The sequence below is a fragment of the Lynx canadensis genome, chromosome D2, assembly GCF_007474595.2.
Source record: "Lynx canadensis isolate LIC74 chromosome D2, mLynCan4.pri.v2, whole genome shotgun sequence".
Lineage (NCBI taxonomy): Eukaryota > Metazoa > Chordata > Mammalia > Carnivora > Felidae > Lynx > Lynx canadensis.
The window spans coordinates 29,802,166-29,818,812 of NC_044313.2; positions in this window are offsets into that span (position 1 = coordinate 29,802,166).

Below are 16,647 nucleotides of genomic sequence, written 5' to 3' on the forward strand. Positions count from 1 at the left end.
AATAGTCCAAGCAATCTTGAAAAAGAAGAACAAAAAGAGATATCACAATCCCAGATTTCAAGATACACTACAAAGCTGTAAGAATCAAAACGGTGTGGTGCGGGCACCAAAATAGACACATAGATCAATGGAAGAGAAGAGAGTCCAGAAATAAACCCATGGTTTTATGGCCAATTAATCTACAACAAAGAAGGCAAGAATATACAATGGGAAAAAGACAACTTTTTCAACAAATGGTGTTGGGAAAAGTGGAGAGCTACATGCAAAAGGATGAAAGTGAACCACTTTTTTACACCATACACAAATAAATTCAAAACAGATTAAAAACCTAAATGTGAGACCTGAAACCATAAAATTCCTATAAGAAAACATAGGCAGTAATCTCTTTGACATCAGCTGTAGAATCATTTTTGTAGATTGTCTCCTGAGGCAAGGGAAACAAATAAAAATGCAAAATGAAACTATTGGGACTACACCAAAATAAAAAGCTTTTGCACATTGAAGGAAATCATGAGCAAATAAGAAGACAACTACTGGATGGGAGAAGATATTTGCAATTGATATATCAAATAAGAGGTTAATATCCAAAATATATAAACCACTTATAAATAAACCACTTATAAAACTCAACACAAAAAAATATGCAATTAAAAAACGGGCAGGTGACATGAATAGAAATTTTTCCACTTATAAAACTCAACCAAAATATATAAACCACTTATAAACTCAACACAAAAAAATATGCAATTAAAAAAACGGGCAGGTGACATGAATAGAAATTTTTCCAAAAATGACCTACAGATGAGCAAGAGACAAATAAAAAGGTGCTCAACATCACTAATCATCAGGGAAATGCAAATCAAAACAATAGTGAGATATCAACATCTGTCATAATGGCTAAAATAAAAAGCATAAGAAATAACAAGTGTTGGCAAGGATGTGGAGATAAAGGAACACTTTTACACTGTTAATGGGAATGTAAGTTGTGCAGTGACTGGAAAACAGTTTGGAAGTACCTTAAAAAATTAAAAATAGAATTACCTACCATATGACCCACTAATTCTCCTACTAGGTATTTAGCCCCCCAAAATGAAAACACTAGTTCAAAAAGATACATGAGGGTACCTGGGTGGCTCAGCTGGTTGAGTATCCGATTTCAGCTCAGGTCATGATCTCACAGTTCAGGGGTCCGAGCCCCGCAATAAATAAATAAATAAAATTATAAAATTATAATTATAAAATTATTTATTTTCGAAGGACAGAGAGAATGAGAGAGAAAGAGAGAGAGAGGCAGAGCGTGAGCTGGAGAGGGATAGAGAGAGGGAGACACAGAATCCGAAGCAGGTTCCAGGCTCTGAGCTGTCAGCACAGAGCCAGATGTGGGGCTTGAACTCACGAGCCATGAGATCATGACCTGAGGTGAAGTCAATTGCTTACAGACTGAGCAACCCAGGGGCCCCCAATTTGTTGAACTTTTTAATTGAGTTCTTACCAGCTTGTATGGGGCCTGGCATCTCCTACACCCACGTTCTGCCCCAGGTAAGCAAGTGTAGGCATTCCATCTCTGCTAGGAAGTGCATGTCTTTGCTTAAAATTGAGATTAGTTGGTGGTCCTGATATTTCTGAAGTGTCTGTGATGAGTTCAAGAAATAATTTTATAAGTTATCTGCTTTTTTCTTGTCATTATGATGGGAGTGAAGCTTTCTGTATTCTAAGAACACATCAAAAGTCCAGTGGGTTGACACCAGAACTTTTAAAGATGTTGAATAGATTAATTTCTCTTCTTTTGTTATTTTTATTGGTTATTATAGGTGAATATTATATATAAGGAGCTCAGTGGTTAGAATAACTTCCTATAAAACAAATATAAAAAGTTTGTTTGTCTTGTCCTTCACTAGTAGTGAATGGTCCCTCCTTCTTCAGTTCCTATCAGTCCTGGTTTTCATGTTTCTCAGTATACTCCATATATGTTATATGTCTTTCTCTTTTTCTCCTTACTATAATTTTAGTTCCTTGAAAGCAGCAGTAATATCTATTACACATATTTTTTTCCCTATCATGCTGCCTATGCATAGCAGTAGGTTCATACATGTTTGCTAAATTCCAGCTAAAGGAATTTACCCTTAATTATAGAATCACTAGACTATTGGGTCTTTAGAGTTATTTCATTCCCTGAATGGGAAGTTGAAATGTCATAAGTTGGCCTTGAAAAGCAAAGAATCCTGACATTACATTTTAAAAACAAAAAACATATTTCAATCTTCTCTGATGTGAGTAGTACATTTAGGAATTCATAGTTGGATTTCTTGTAAGTGAACCTTGAGACAATTCTCTCTCTGCTTGATTACACAGTAAACCATTTCTCATAAAAGAATCATCAACTCATAAAATAGTCATTATGATGTAAAGTGTGCATGAAATGTGCAATAGAAGGAAAGCAGTAGAGGAAATTAAGAGAAAGAGCAGAGGACATTCAGGAAAACATTACTTTCAAATTCTCATTTTTGCCTTTAATTTTTAATTCTCAAGGTAAAGGAAAGGGGGAAACTTTTTCTTGTTATATTAGTCCGGATCGCTTTTCTTAATATACTTTAAAAAACTATTAAGATACACAAGTCATCCTTATTGTCTGGATTCTTCTGATTAGCCAACCTAGAATTATAGAAAAGACCAGAGGGAAAATGAAGAAGATAAAATTATTCCCTTTAACTTGTGTAGCACTTTACAGTTTACAAAATAATTGCATGTATCTCATGTGTGAGATAGGACCTTTGGTCCCATTTTACAGATAAAGTAACTGAAGCTCAGAGCAGATACTTGAGTGGCTCAGAGTCCTGCAGTTAGTAAGAAGTAGAGTTGGACCATGTCTTCTGGCTTAGCATCATAAACTGCCTCTTTCTAATTGCTCTGGATTCTGCTCTGGATTTTGTTTGGATTCTTTTATATATACATTCAAGTTCCAAATGTATGAAATAGTTTGTGTTGAGGAAGATTACTATGGGTAGGTGAGGTTCATGAGGGAGACCGCAGTTTTACTACTTCCTGGCCATTTTACTCTAAACCATGCCATCTCACCAAGCCAAAACATTTTTTCTAATGATATATGTGTAGAGGAGAGGAAGAAAGAAAAGTTAATAGATGAGACGAGAGAGAGAGAGAGAGAAGAGAAAGAGAAAGATCAGAAGTTCTGCTTTCTTTCTGTCTAATGTTAACACCAATGGCAGTAACATTGACTGGGAAAGCTTGAGTTAGAACTCAAATCTCAGGGAGTTTTGTTTGCTGAAGCACCTTGCTTCTCTGTAGAAGAATGGAACAACTTGCTCCAATGCATTACTTGGCTTTATGACAAATAAAAGAAGGAAAGCCCCTCTGCTTTGTCTATGTTTTCTTTAAAAGCCTTCCACAAATGCTCAGAACTTTTAGGGAAAGTTGCTATTCCTTCTCATTTAGCTATGAGAATAAATGGCTCAGCCTTCCATAAATTGCCTATTGCATAAGAATTTTTTCAGAGAAGATTAATGACAAAGATATTTATGAAAATGTCTCTGTGACTTTCATTGTAATTATTCAGATACGTGGCTTTTGCCATTTGTATTTAATTTACATTTTAAAACTTCTTTTTTTGAGCTCAGCCAGACAACATATAACCCAGCAGAGGGCTTTGAAACTGTAAACAAGTAAATAAGTGATCCAATGAATGTTATATGCATATAAGAAACTTCTCAGCTCTTGTTCAAGGAAGTCAGCAGCTCTCCCTTGGCAGGTGGGTAGAAAAGCTCATCTTACTTTCCCCAATTTCTTTTCTTTGGCTTCTTCTTTGAGTTTGTAGGTTGTTAGAAAAGATACAGGGTTATAAGGTTTGTGAAGTCTTCATCTAAAGAGGATTAGTTCTTTCAATGTAAATGAAAACGGGGGCTACTATAGCTGGACGCCAGTCTTGTTGACATGGTGGATTCAGGATAAACCCTAAATTTTTAGAGTCATTTTTAGTCTCCATTTCCTGGTTTACTTCCTAATCACAGCATCTATTTCTCACAATTCTCTTAGAAGACAAGGAAAGAGAGAAGCCTCAACAAACTGGCTTTGACTAAGTCATTCTGATTACTTAGAACATTTGGTTGTAGAGAAGAAGACTCCAGAAATAATTGGTCTGATCCCATATAGAAACTCTCTTGGAAGTAGAAGTGAGCACAATTAAAATAAAAACTAGTTTAGGCTTTGTCTTAATGACCTCAAGAAGCCAATCTAGGGGCGCCTGGGTGGCTCAGTCAGTTGAGCGGCCGACTTTGGCTCAGGGCATAGTCTCGTGGTCCGTGAGTTCGAGCCCCGTGTCAGGCTCTGTGCTGACAGCTCAGAGCCTGGAGCCTGTTTCCGATTCTGTGTCTCCCTCTCTCTGACCCTCCCCCATTCATGCTCTGTCTCTCTCTGTCTCAAAATAAATAAACGTTAAAAAAATTAAAAAAAAAAAAAAAGAAGCCAACATTCTAGCTAGGCCTTAAAGGAGACGAATGTAGGATTAGAGAACTTTTTAAAGACAGAACCCTTCAAAATGTGAAGAAAAATCTGGGAAAGACCCAAGTGGTGAAAAGCCAAGGAGAAACTACAGAGAAAGTGTTGTTTCATATGAGAGATACTTGCTCTTTTCAGAAAGAAGAACAGAAGGATCTGGAAGGATGCTACAAGAGAGGCATGAGTTGGTTATGGGACGTATTTTCTTGAGGAATACTTTTCTGGCTTTGTGCCGACAAAAATGTAAAAACCTTTCCACTTTGTAAAAATCTCTGCAGCAGGAGTTTAAGGACAGGTGGAAGGAGGGAGTGGGCATTGAGACATTCCAGAGGAAAACAGTAGCAACTACAGCATCACTAAAATTCAAAGCTTGCTCTGTTCAGTAAGGCTCCCTAAGTCTTAGGTAATGCTCTGCCTCTGTCATCAAGACCTTTTGAGGTTTAGGGGTGCCTAGGTGGTTCAGTTGGTTAAGTGTCTGACTCTTTTTTTTTTTTTTTTGCTTTTCATATATTTACTTTTTTCCTCAAGCATGAACCTTTCAGTTGTCATTTTATTGTATTTTGCCCCTTTAAAAATTTTACTGAAGTATAGAATACAATGTTGTATTACTTTCAGTTGTACAACATACTGATTTGACAAGTCTATACATTACTCAGTGCTCACCATGATAAGTGTAGTCACCATCTGTCACCATATGGTATTGCAATATTATGACTGTATCCCCTACACTGTAATTTTTGCCTCCATAACTTATTTGTTTTATAATTGCACAAGTGTCTGACTCTTGATCTCAGCTCAGGTCTTGATCTGAGGGTAGTGAGTTCAAGCCCCATGTTAGTCTCCGTGCTGGGTGTGGAGCCCACTTAAAAAAAAAAAAGACCTTTTAGGGTTTCACTTCCAAAGATTATATAAGGTCTAGATCACATGGATATCTCTCCTGAGGTAACTTTTCCCTTCCAAATTTAGCTCTACTCACCATGCATAGTTGGCTGTTTAAGTCAGGTTACTAGTATGTAAAACAATCTCAAAATGTAGACTATACCACCTTCAGATATTTAGTTTTCATCACTTTGCCAACTCAGTTTGACATGGATTTATAACAAATCCTAAATTTTAGAGTCATTTCTAGTCTACCTTTCTGGTTCAACTTCTCTAAGTCAGTATCTACTTCTTTCAGCTCTCTTGGAAGACAAGATGAGGGAAAAGCAGTATCCACCTGGTTTTATTTCAGAAAGTTATTCAACCTTTCTGAGCTTTCTTACCTAAAAAAAAAAAAGACAGTGATAATATCCATTTTTCAGGCTTACTAGAAGGATTAAGGTAATAATTCTAACTCATTTAACATAATACCTGGATTCCAGTAAACATTGGAGTCTACCAATTTATTTCAGATAATTACTTCTTCTAAAGTTGCTAGGACTTTTTTTATTAATTCTGTCCTCATTACTTCTAAGCTGTATTTGTCATTTATGTAAGGGCTTGGGAAAACTATTGAACAATGTTGAATAGATGTAGAATGTGCACTTCATATGGGATGATTTGTGAAGTACAGAGAGGCCTTTTCTATCAGGAAACTTCTCTATCGTTAGATTCTATTAAACTAGCCCTTCTTACAAAAGGGATGTCATTGGTATATTTGAATTCACTTCTTCATATATCAAATAAGAACAAATATTTTTGAATTCAATTTTCTTATTACTTTTAAGCCAGCTTATAGTGAATTATCATAGCTTTATATTTATCCGTATATTTAGAAAGAAGAAAGAGTCTGCCCACTTTTCTAGTTCCCAATTTTTTTCTCCCTTTAGAAGATCCTATGGTTATATTAAAGCCTTGACTTTCATTTCCAGAGCCTGTGGTACATCTGTTCCTTAACTTCCTGGTGATGAATACAGTACTTTCCTACCTTGGAAGACCTAGTTCATTCCTTTATTCATTCATTCACTCATTATTTTTTAGAACCGGTCAGCCCAGCTAGGTTTCCTGAACCTAGAAATGTATTGTATTTTGGAAACAGAAGAATGGTTGGCAGATATTTCAAATCTTAGCTTAATTTTTGCCTATTTACTCTGATTCTGTGTAATGATGGTGTCAATTTATACTTGCTTAGCCTTTTGCAAGATGCAGAATGCTTTCACATATCTAGCATTATCCCTTACAAATATTTGTTTATATGTGTGTATGTATATGTATACACATATGTCAAAGTATATGCATATTAATTATGCAGCCTGTGGTGGAACTTAATTATCCGGAAGGGAAAGAGGATATCCTTCAATTTCTTTTCACTCATTCATTCCTATTCTGCCTTTATCACCCATATTCTATACTAGAGGTTTGGTATTGAACAATTCACTTAACCTGTTTGGACTTCACTTCTTCATTTGTAAAAGGGAGATAGTAATTCCTGCCATGTCTGAGAAAGTGCTTTGTAAAGTGCTGTGAGATTATAATGGGTTATTTTTCCTCTTCCCCATTGGACTTTGAGCCGTGGAATGGCAAAGAGTGAATCTGATCTGCTTGTATAAACCCAGGGTTCTTGGAATATAGCAGGACCTCAACAATGTCTTGTAAGAGGAAGGAGAAAGTAAAGAGGAGAGGGAAAGGCAGCAAAGGGAAGGACAGAAGGGAACATAGAGTTAAGAAGAAGGGGAGAAGATGCAGGAAAAATTCTCAGTGCATTTGAACTTTCTCATCTAAGGTAAGACTGTGTTGCAGCTAAAGGAATCTAAAGGAATGTATTGGAGGGAAAGGAATGCTAACAGCCTGACTTTCCTGCCATTGTCTCAGGACTTGAGCACTCTCACCCATTTCCATGGCCTGTGAAATGTACGTTCTATTCTTTGTGTCCACAAGACTAATTCTGACCCATCTGCTTTGGTACAACGATAAAAATTGCCAGAATGTAAGCAGTGAGTAAGTAATCCTTTCTTTAGAGTAAGGTATGTCTTTTATGAATTTCCAGCTTTGATCTGATTCTCTTTTTTTTAACCTTACTACTCTTTTTTTCCCTTTCTTAGTTTTTAATCCCTTTGCTTACGTCTTGCTAATTCTATTTTCCTTTTTAGTTTCAAATCCTGAATTAACTCCTTTAGCTGTGGACAAGTCTGCTTCATCTTAGTCTTAATCTTTTTAGGACTATTTTTTCACCATAATTATTTTGTAAATGATATGCACAGAAAACATCTAGCTAGGGGCGCCTGGGTGGCGCAGTCGGTTAAGCGTCCGACTTCAGCCAGGTCACGATCTCGCGGTCCGTGAGTTCGAGCCCCGCGTCGGGCTCTGGGCTGATGGCTCAGAGCCTGGAGCCTGTTTCCGATTCTGTGTCTCCCTCTCTCTCTGCCCCTCCCACGTTCATGCTCTGTCTCTCTCTGTCCCAAAAATAAATAAATGTTGAAAAAAAAAATTAAAAAAAAAAAAGAAAACATCTAGCTAGTCCATGAAGGTTTATTAACATTTAAAAAATTGATGTGCTGGTTCCTGTTGTTCTCATACCCTAGTTGAGCTGTCACATTTATATAGAGAAAGCAAGGCTGGTCCCTGTTTCCCTCAAATAATACAGTAATCATATAGCCTGGGTATTCTGATAAAATACTAATTAAGGAAATTCTGTTTAAGTTGACAAACCAAGTATTCTGATATTAGTCTGGCAAAATATGGTCACATAGACATGACATAAGCTTGTCTACAAAGTAGATCACATACCATATGTAGAGAGAGTAATACTTCATAGAGGAAGCATTACCTAGGCAGCATTGGCACATACCTGATATGTATGTTACTGCTACCACTTATCAGCCCCTACTCACAGCATATATCAATAAATGATCACAATTCTTTTTCTAGTTGAGGTCATACTTTGCCTAAGAATCCAAGAATGTATTCCCAGTCCAGGGAAATGGGCATATAAAGTGAAATCCAATAGCAGTAACTGGAGTATTAGTTAAAACCACAGGCTTTAGTGTGTAGGCAAATTTGGGTTTTATCTCAGCTCAACCATTTATTAGCTGTGTAGCCTCTCTTTGCTTTAATTCCCTTAGCTATAAAATGGGAATAATAAATGCATCCTAGGGTGTTGTAAGTATTGTATGAGATAGTATGAAGCACTCAGTGAGGACCTGACATATAACAAGTGTTCAATAAAAGGTAGCTGTTATTGTGATTAGAAGTAAAGGAGTTACCAGAGTGCCTGGGTGACTCAGTCAGTTAAGTGTCCGACTTTGGCTCAAGTCATGATCTCATGGTTCGGTTCCTGAGTTTGAGCCCTGCATAGGGCTCACTGCTATCAGTGCAGAGCCTGCTTCGGATCCTCTGTCTCCCACTCTCTCTGACCCTCCCCTGCTCACTCTCTCTCCCTCTCAAAAGAAGAAGAAGAAGAAGAAGAAGAAGAAGAAGAAGAAGAAGAAGAAGAAGAAGAAGTTGTAGTAGTAGTAAAGGAGTTAACAAATGCATTTTGGGAGACTGTATGACCGATGTGTGACTGAAAGGCCAGGGAACATAGATTCCACTCTTAATTCCACATTCACATAGCTCTAGGAAGCCGCTTAATAATTTAGAGTTTGTATTTCCTATCAAATGTTGTTATTGAATCTGAAGGGGGATGGTGAATTGAAGAGGTAACTGTGTCAGATTGTTAAGGATATGCCTGCGCTACCTTCAGCCATCAGTATCCTTCCTTGTATTTTATACTTTCTTGAAACTTCTCTAGGTTGTTCTGTAGGCACACACTCTCTGACTTGCACAGGACATTATGGAATTCATCTCTTGCATTCATCAGTGCAAACCCTGTCATTGAAAACAATGTGTCATTACAGCAGTTTAGAAGCTACCTTAGGGAAGTTCATTTTTATTTAAAAAAATTTTTTTAATGTTTATTTATTATTGAAAGTCAGAGAGTCAGAGCGAGAGCAAGAGAGGGGCAGAGGGAGAGGGAGACACAAAATCTGAAGCAGGCTCCAGGCTGTCAGCACAGAGCCCGACGCGGGGCTCGAACCCACAAACTGTGAGATCATGGCCTGAGCTGAAGTCGGACGCTTAACCGACTGAGCCACCCAGGCGCCCTGGAAGTTCATTTATAAAAAGCATTTGTTTATTTGCTTTTTAAAAATCTGTTTGTCAGCTTGGGTTTCAATAACTTATTGATTTTTTAGGTTTTACCAGAAGTTTTTTTCCTTCATGATGAAGATGTTTGAATTGTAGATCAGTTATTCCAGAGATATCTCTGACGGATGCTATCCCATTCCTGGGTGCCCTAAACAACAAGGAAAAAAATGTGTGTAGGCGATAAATAGGAAGAGAGGTCTCCATGCTCAGCATACTCACATACAGCCATGTGCTGTCTTTCCAGGTTCCTTTTCATCTGAACTTCAAAACCCAGGTGATGATGAAAAAGAAATATATAACCAACTGTAGAAAGTAGCATAGTAGAGCTAAAAGATCCAGTAGACTTTGATCCTAGTTGTGTGACTTTTCTTGTTTAAATCATGTAACCACCCTGGCTCTAATACCTTTGTCTCCTATATGAAAACATAGGTACACATTACTTATTCTTGGTGACTTGGGGGAGCCTATGGGACACTTTAGAATGTGAGTGTCATAAAAGTAGTCTGAAAGGTATATTCAATATTGTAATGCTATATTTGAAAAACAAAAAAAAAAAACCCACATCATTCTCATAAATAAAATTACAGAAACTAAGACTCAAAAAGCGCTTGGTTAGTAGGACATGTGTTTAAAAACAGAGAGGAAGTCAAACCATAAGACACTCTTATATACAGAGAACACACTGAGGGTTGATGGAGGGGACTGGGGGAGAGGGGAAATGGGTGATGGTGGTTAAGGAGGGCACTTGTTAGGATGAGCACTGGGTATTGTATGTAAGTGATGAATCATGGGAATCTACTCCTGAAGCAAAGAACACATTGTATACACTGTATGTTAGCTAACTTGACAATAAATTATATTTTTAAAAAATAATAAAAATAAATAAACAGTAAAAAAATTTAAATACATAAAATAAATAAAAAGGTTAAGAACAAACTTTGCAGGTATTTCAGACCTCATCTACATTTATTTGCCATGTAAGAGATATAGGAGTTGGTTAGAATTGGCATGTTCAAATGTGAGTATAACACAATTTCTGGCCTGTAGTAGCTAGTTAACTGGACAGTAATACCCTTGCACCTTTATTTTCTAGTCTCTGCTCCTTGAATTCTTAAATTTTTAAAAATTATTTCCTATTAATTTTAAGCCATCATTTCTAGGTAATACAGCAACTGCCATATCAACTGCTTTATGTTTTCTATTTCAAAAATCCAAAACATGAAATCTGAAAATAAAATAGCAGTTATGCTTTTAAATTTCTAACTAATGCTAAAGAATGTTCTACTTGAAAGGGGTTGGAGGTTTTTCGTTTTTTTTTTTTTTAATTTTTAAAAAAATGTTTTTATTTATTTTTGAGAGAGAGAGACAGAGCGTGAGCAAGGGAAGGGCAGAGAGAGAAGGAGACACAGAATCCAAAGCAGGTTTCAGCTCTGAGCTGTTAGCACAGAGCCTGACACAAGGCTTAAACCCGTGAACTGCAAGATCATGACCTGAGCTGAAGTTGGATGCTTAACCAACTGAGTCACCTATGTGCCCCAAAAAGGGGTGGGAGTTTTAATTCAATATTTCTTAATATAACTATCCAAAGAGAACTTAAAAATAATTCGTATGTGAACATGGTCAATAAAATCATTAGGTTTAATTTTCTTCCTAGTCAAGAAATTATATGTTAGATCTAAACAGAACATTTTGTTTATAAAAGCATTTTTCAGATAAATATATCTGTATAGTGATCCTAGGAGGTAGGCAGGCAAGGCATTATATAGCTATCAAAAATTTCCACTGCTATTTTTTCCTTTTTAAAATTCTCAAAAGCTAGTATAAGCTTTTTACCCAGCTATTTTCTTCTTAAGCTGTATATAGACAAAATAAAATTTTTCTATCAGTGAGTTTACAATAATATATTTCTCTGCAGATTCAGCCATGACAAAAACTCATCTGATGGTGAATAAATTCTAGCCTGATAGGAAACAAAAATCTCATACCACATGCCAGGCCCAAGGCCCCTTTTTCTACATCTGTTCAAAGGGGAAGTATTTGAAATGGAAAAGAATTCCACTTGATTGGGAAACCCAACTACTGGAAATTGCAAGCTGTGATTCCTTTGCTGAGCAATCCCAAGACAATCAGTAGGAGCTTGTACTCTAAAGACTCCAGCTGCCTTCAGCCTGCAAATGACCCAGTTCCCAGCCGTATGTTAGTCCATGACACACCTGTGCACTGGCCAGGACACTCTAGAGAGTAGACGGGAAGTCCCTTGTTCAGCCTGCTCACAGCCACATCAGAGACACACACCAGGTGTGACTGGAATATAATGAGGCTCACTCAGAAACAAAACAAGCAACTGGACCAAAAACAGGATTTATGCATCCAAGTGAGGATTGTTCCTCAAAGTGGTCACCATGGAAAACATAAAATGCTGCCATTGCTCATAACACTTTTAGAATGTCTCCTTCAGAGTGGCCTTTAGAGAGTATGATCTTCTCAAGAAAATTTGTCCATTTCTTTATGCTCACATGTCAGTCTTTTAACCAAAAACTTTGTGATTTGGTAAATAAATGTGGTGGTACTCTGAAGAGAGACATTTACACAGGATAGACACTATCAGAGATGCCACCATTGCCACCAACCACCTGTTAGAAACAGTAAAAAGAGTTGAGAAACTGACACTGAAAGTCATTTTAAGGTTACTCACCTAATCTCCAACATTGTAGCATTGGCTTGAGTGGACCAAGAGGAGTAAAGTAATAAGCTCTCCTCCCTTGATCCCATGCTCCTAACTTAGTTTGGCAGATTACTTTCTATTTCCCTTTCTCCAGTCTTCTTCATCCCCACCTAGCTCCAAAGCTGCTCCCTTATTCCTGGTCATCCCTTATCACCTCTTCCCTCCCAGGTACAACTTTAGGAGTTACCTCCATTTCATTTGTGTCACACTTGGCAATGTTTTCAGCCAGGAAATTAGAATCTTAATGACATTTAACAACTGCCTTACCTTCCATATAAAAGAAGTAAGTATTCTTTATTTGATACAATTTTCTCATGGAGAAATGCACTGGAAGAAAGTTGGGGTTTTCAGTCAGAAGGCCAGAATAAGAATTTTGGGGTTCTCAAGTGATGTCAACAATCTAAATTTCAGATTTCTCATCTGTACCATGGGAATAGCAATACCTACTTTTCAGGATTTGTTGTAAAGATTAAATATTAGAAATATATATGTAATGTAAACCTATATAATGCCTTGTACATAGTATACATTTAATATGTGGTAGCTATTAATTAAAAGTAAATGCTGAAGTTCACAGAAGATAAGTGACTTTCCCAAGGTCACATGGCTGATTGATAATCCTGATATGAACTGGGTTCACGTGTGTTGAATCTGATTACTGCTATTCCATAGTGCTTTTTCATTTCATTAATATATCTGTCTTTGTCTCTGAAGCTTTCTGTGCATAGGTCAAAACTTGCTGAAGATCTAAATTCTTCAATCTCCTATCTACTTCTAAGGAAATTATTGTTGGACGTACTACTATCATTTAAATAACTATCAAAACCATATAAGAAAATGAAAGCTTCATATCATAAACTCAAGCAAAGCCCCAAACCCCAAAACAAGGAGTTCTAAATGAAGATTCTTGTAGTCTATAGAGACTGACCACTCCATACACCCTCCGTTGTTTTTAGTGGAGGTTTTAATCTTGCAAATGCCTTTTGAGGAAGCTCCTCTCCCCTTCTTTCATACTTATGAACCCAGAGAATATCGGAGCTGGAAGAAGCCTCAGAAATCCTATAGTCAACTTCCAGTTTACAGATGAGGAACCTTGGGCCCAGAGAGGTAAAGTGACTTGCCTAAGGTCACATAACTTAGAACCAGGTCAATTAATACCTAATTTAAATGAGCCCCTGCCTTGGTAATTCCTTTCAAGCACCAAGGAATTTCTGTCTTCCAATGAAACTACCATCCTAGGAATGAAAGAGAATTCATCTTTAACCGGAATTAGAATTGAGGTAATAATATTTTCTAAAAATAGAAGAAATATATATATCTACAATTGAATCAGAAGACTCAGGATTTTTTTTTAACCTTTCCTCACCAGGCAGTAAAGTCATCATACAGAGGCTTTGTAACCAAGACATTTGAATATCCTTTCTCCAACTTGGGGAAGGAATAGTACACGGATGGAGATGTTTGGAGAGAAAGGAAGTTTATTATTTGTAGGTTTCTTGTAGAACTCTAGTTTTTCATGAGAGATGATGTTATGTTTACTTTCAACAGAGTAGGGGTGGGAATATCTCTTAGCAGGAAGTTAAGTTAGTGAATTTGAAGAAATTTTCACTTCTTTTTCCATCAGTCTTTATGTTATGGTTTAACTTAATTATCAACATTTTATATGGTTTAAAAATATCTCCATACTCAAACATAAGTGCCCAAATACTAAAGCCAGATACAAATAACTTTTGAATTGTTTCACTTCATTTCTGTCATACGGAGAATGTCTTGTGTTCTGTATTGTATTCTTCCCAGTATCAACCATTTCCTTTATATTCCAATATAAAATTTTATGTTAGAAAGGATATTAAATCTCAATGACTCCAGGGGTGCCTGGGTGGCTCAGTCGGTTGAGCGTCTGACTTCAGCTCAGGTCACGATCTCGCGGTCCGTGAGTTCGAGCCCCGCGTCGGGCTCTGGGCTGATGGCTCAGAGCCTGGAGCCTGTTTCCGATTCTGTGTCTCCTTCTCTCTCTGCCCCTCCCCCATTCGTGCTCTGTCTCTCTCTGTCTCAAAAATAAATAAACGTTAAAAAAATTTTTTTTTAAAAAGAGTAAATTCATGGAGGCAGAGATGATAGCTATGGTGGACTTGGAGTGTGCACTGGGTTGTTGCTGCTAGGTAAGCACATAAAAAGAGAGAGTATCTTCTGATGACCTACTCTGTCCTATGCCACTGTTTCCATATACTAGTTCCCATTGCTTCAATGCACATGAGTACATTATTTACTCATTATTTATTTCTTAAGTGTCTATTATAAGCCAGGCAAGCAGATACAGCAGTGAATAAGGAAGACTAATCCCTGGCAAAGCTCATGAATTTTCATTCTACTGGGGAAGAAATATACATTTTGTCATGTCCTTAACAACTCTCAGGTTAGCATATTACATGAGAATTATTTAAAAAGGAATCATTATGGAGAATATTCTCAGGAGGAGTGATTGCAGCACCCTTTTTACTCACAAATACAATTCTGGGGGCAAGACTGAATATGAGTTCACAGATGCATTGTAACTACACAGAATAAGGATTAACCTTAGGAACACTATGAGTGAAAAATGTAAGTTACAAGAGATTACTTAAAGCATGAGTGTAAAAAGTCATGATATCTTTTTTATGAAGCTAACTATAACTAAAAATAAGAAATATGCTTTTTAGGAATATATGTCTGATCAACTTATATTCTTAAAAAAAGCTAAGGGAATCATAAACAAAATCAAAAACAAACAAAAACATAAACAAAAGTAGTTACCTGAGAATAACTACTGTCAAAGAGGTGGAGGGAAGGGATAAAGAAGGAGCATATAGGCAAATAAATATGTGTTACTATCAGTGAAATACTTCTCGTGTTGAGTGTTGAGTTATAAGTGTTCATTAGTTAACTAAATAATTTAAGTGTGCCATGAATTAATAATTATGATGAACCCAATGATGTGTACTGTAGATTATAAAAATCTTTTTTCTTAATGGTGACAGACCTTTAAGTAAACATGGATATCATGATTTCCTTTCATTTTCTTAGTTCTAGGCTAAACATGCTAATTTCTTTTACCATTCTTATTTACGGTCTCATCTCAGTATGACTAAAATATTGAATTATTACCTTCTTTCCAAACATTTTTTTCTTCTTCATTTCATGTTTTAGTTGATGACACTATCTTCCTCTGAATCACTCAGACCTGAAAATTTGGAATCATCTGTGAAGGTTACTTTTTCTTTTGTCTCTTTCCAAATCCAATGTTTTCAAGCCCTGTACTGTCTCTCTCTGTATCTCCTCTTCTCTGTTCCCAGTGTCATCACCCTAGCCCAACTCCTAATTATCTTTCTCCTACAATATTAAAATAGCTCCCAACTTCTCTCCCCTGCTTCTAGCCTGTCACCTCCCCCATCCATTTTCACTGTGCTGTCAGATTTATTCTCCCTTCGTACTTAATGGCACACCTCTGCATGTCTCAGGATACAGTGCAAGCTCAGTACCTCATTCTTCTAGATCTGCCATCTTTCTCTGCCTATTTTCAATCATATTTCCTTCACTTCTCCTTTACCCATTGTATAATCCAGCCCAGCTGAGCATTTAATTCACTTTTCCTCAGAAATTACTTCCTACCCTATCCTAACAGTTAGGAGGTTTTCTTAATTAAAGGATAATTTGCTTACTGGAGTGAACAATGGACATGAAAATAAGACAACTTGAGTTTAAGTTCACCATCTGTACGATGTTGGACAAGTCACTGAATTTTTCCAAGCCCCAGTGTCTTTATTTGAAGGAAGGAAGGAAGGAAGGAAGGAAGGAAGGAAGGAAGGAAGAAAGAAAGAAAGAAGAAGAAAGAGAAGAAAGAAAGAAGAAAGAAAGAAAGAAAAAAGAAAGAAAGAAGCAAAAGAAAAAGAAATTGAACTGAAGATTGTTCTAAACTTTAAATACAATATATCGGGGGTAACCTGGGTGCTCAGTTGGTTAAGTGACCAACTCTTGATGTCAGCTCAGGTCATGATCTCACAGTTCTTGAGATTAAGGCCCTGTGTCAGGCTCTGTCCTAACCATGTGGAGTCTGCTTGGCTCTCACCTTTCCTCTGCTGCCCCCTCCAACTTGTGAGTGCATGCACATGCTCTCTCTTTCTCTCAAAACAAATAAGAATTTTTTAAAAAGTATGTATCTTGGAATGCCTAGGTGGCTCAGTTGGTTGAGCGCCTGACTCTTGATTTTGGCTCAGGTCGTGATCTCACGGTTCATGGGTTTAAGCCCCACTTTGGGCTCTGCACTGATAGTG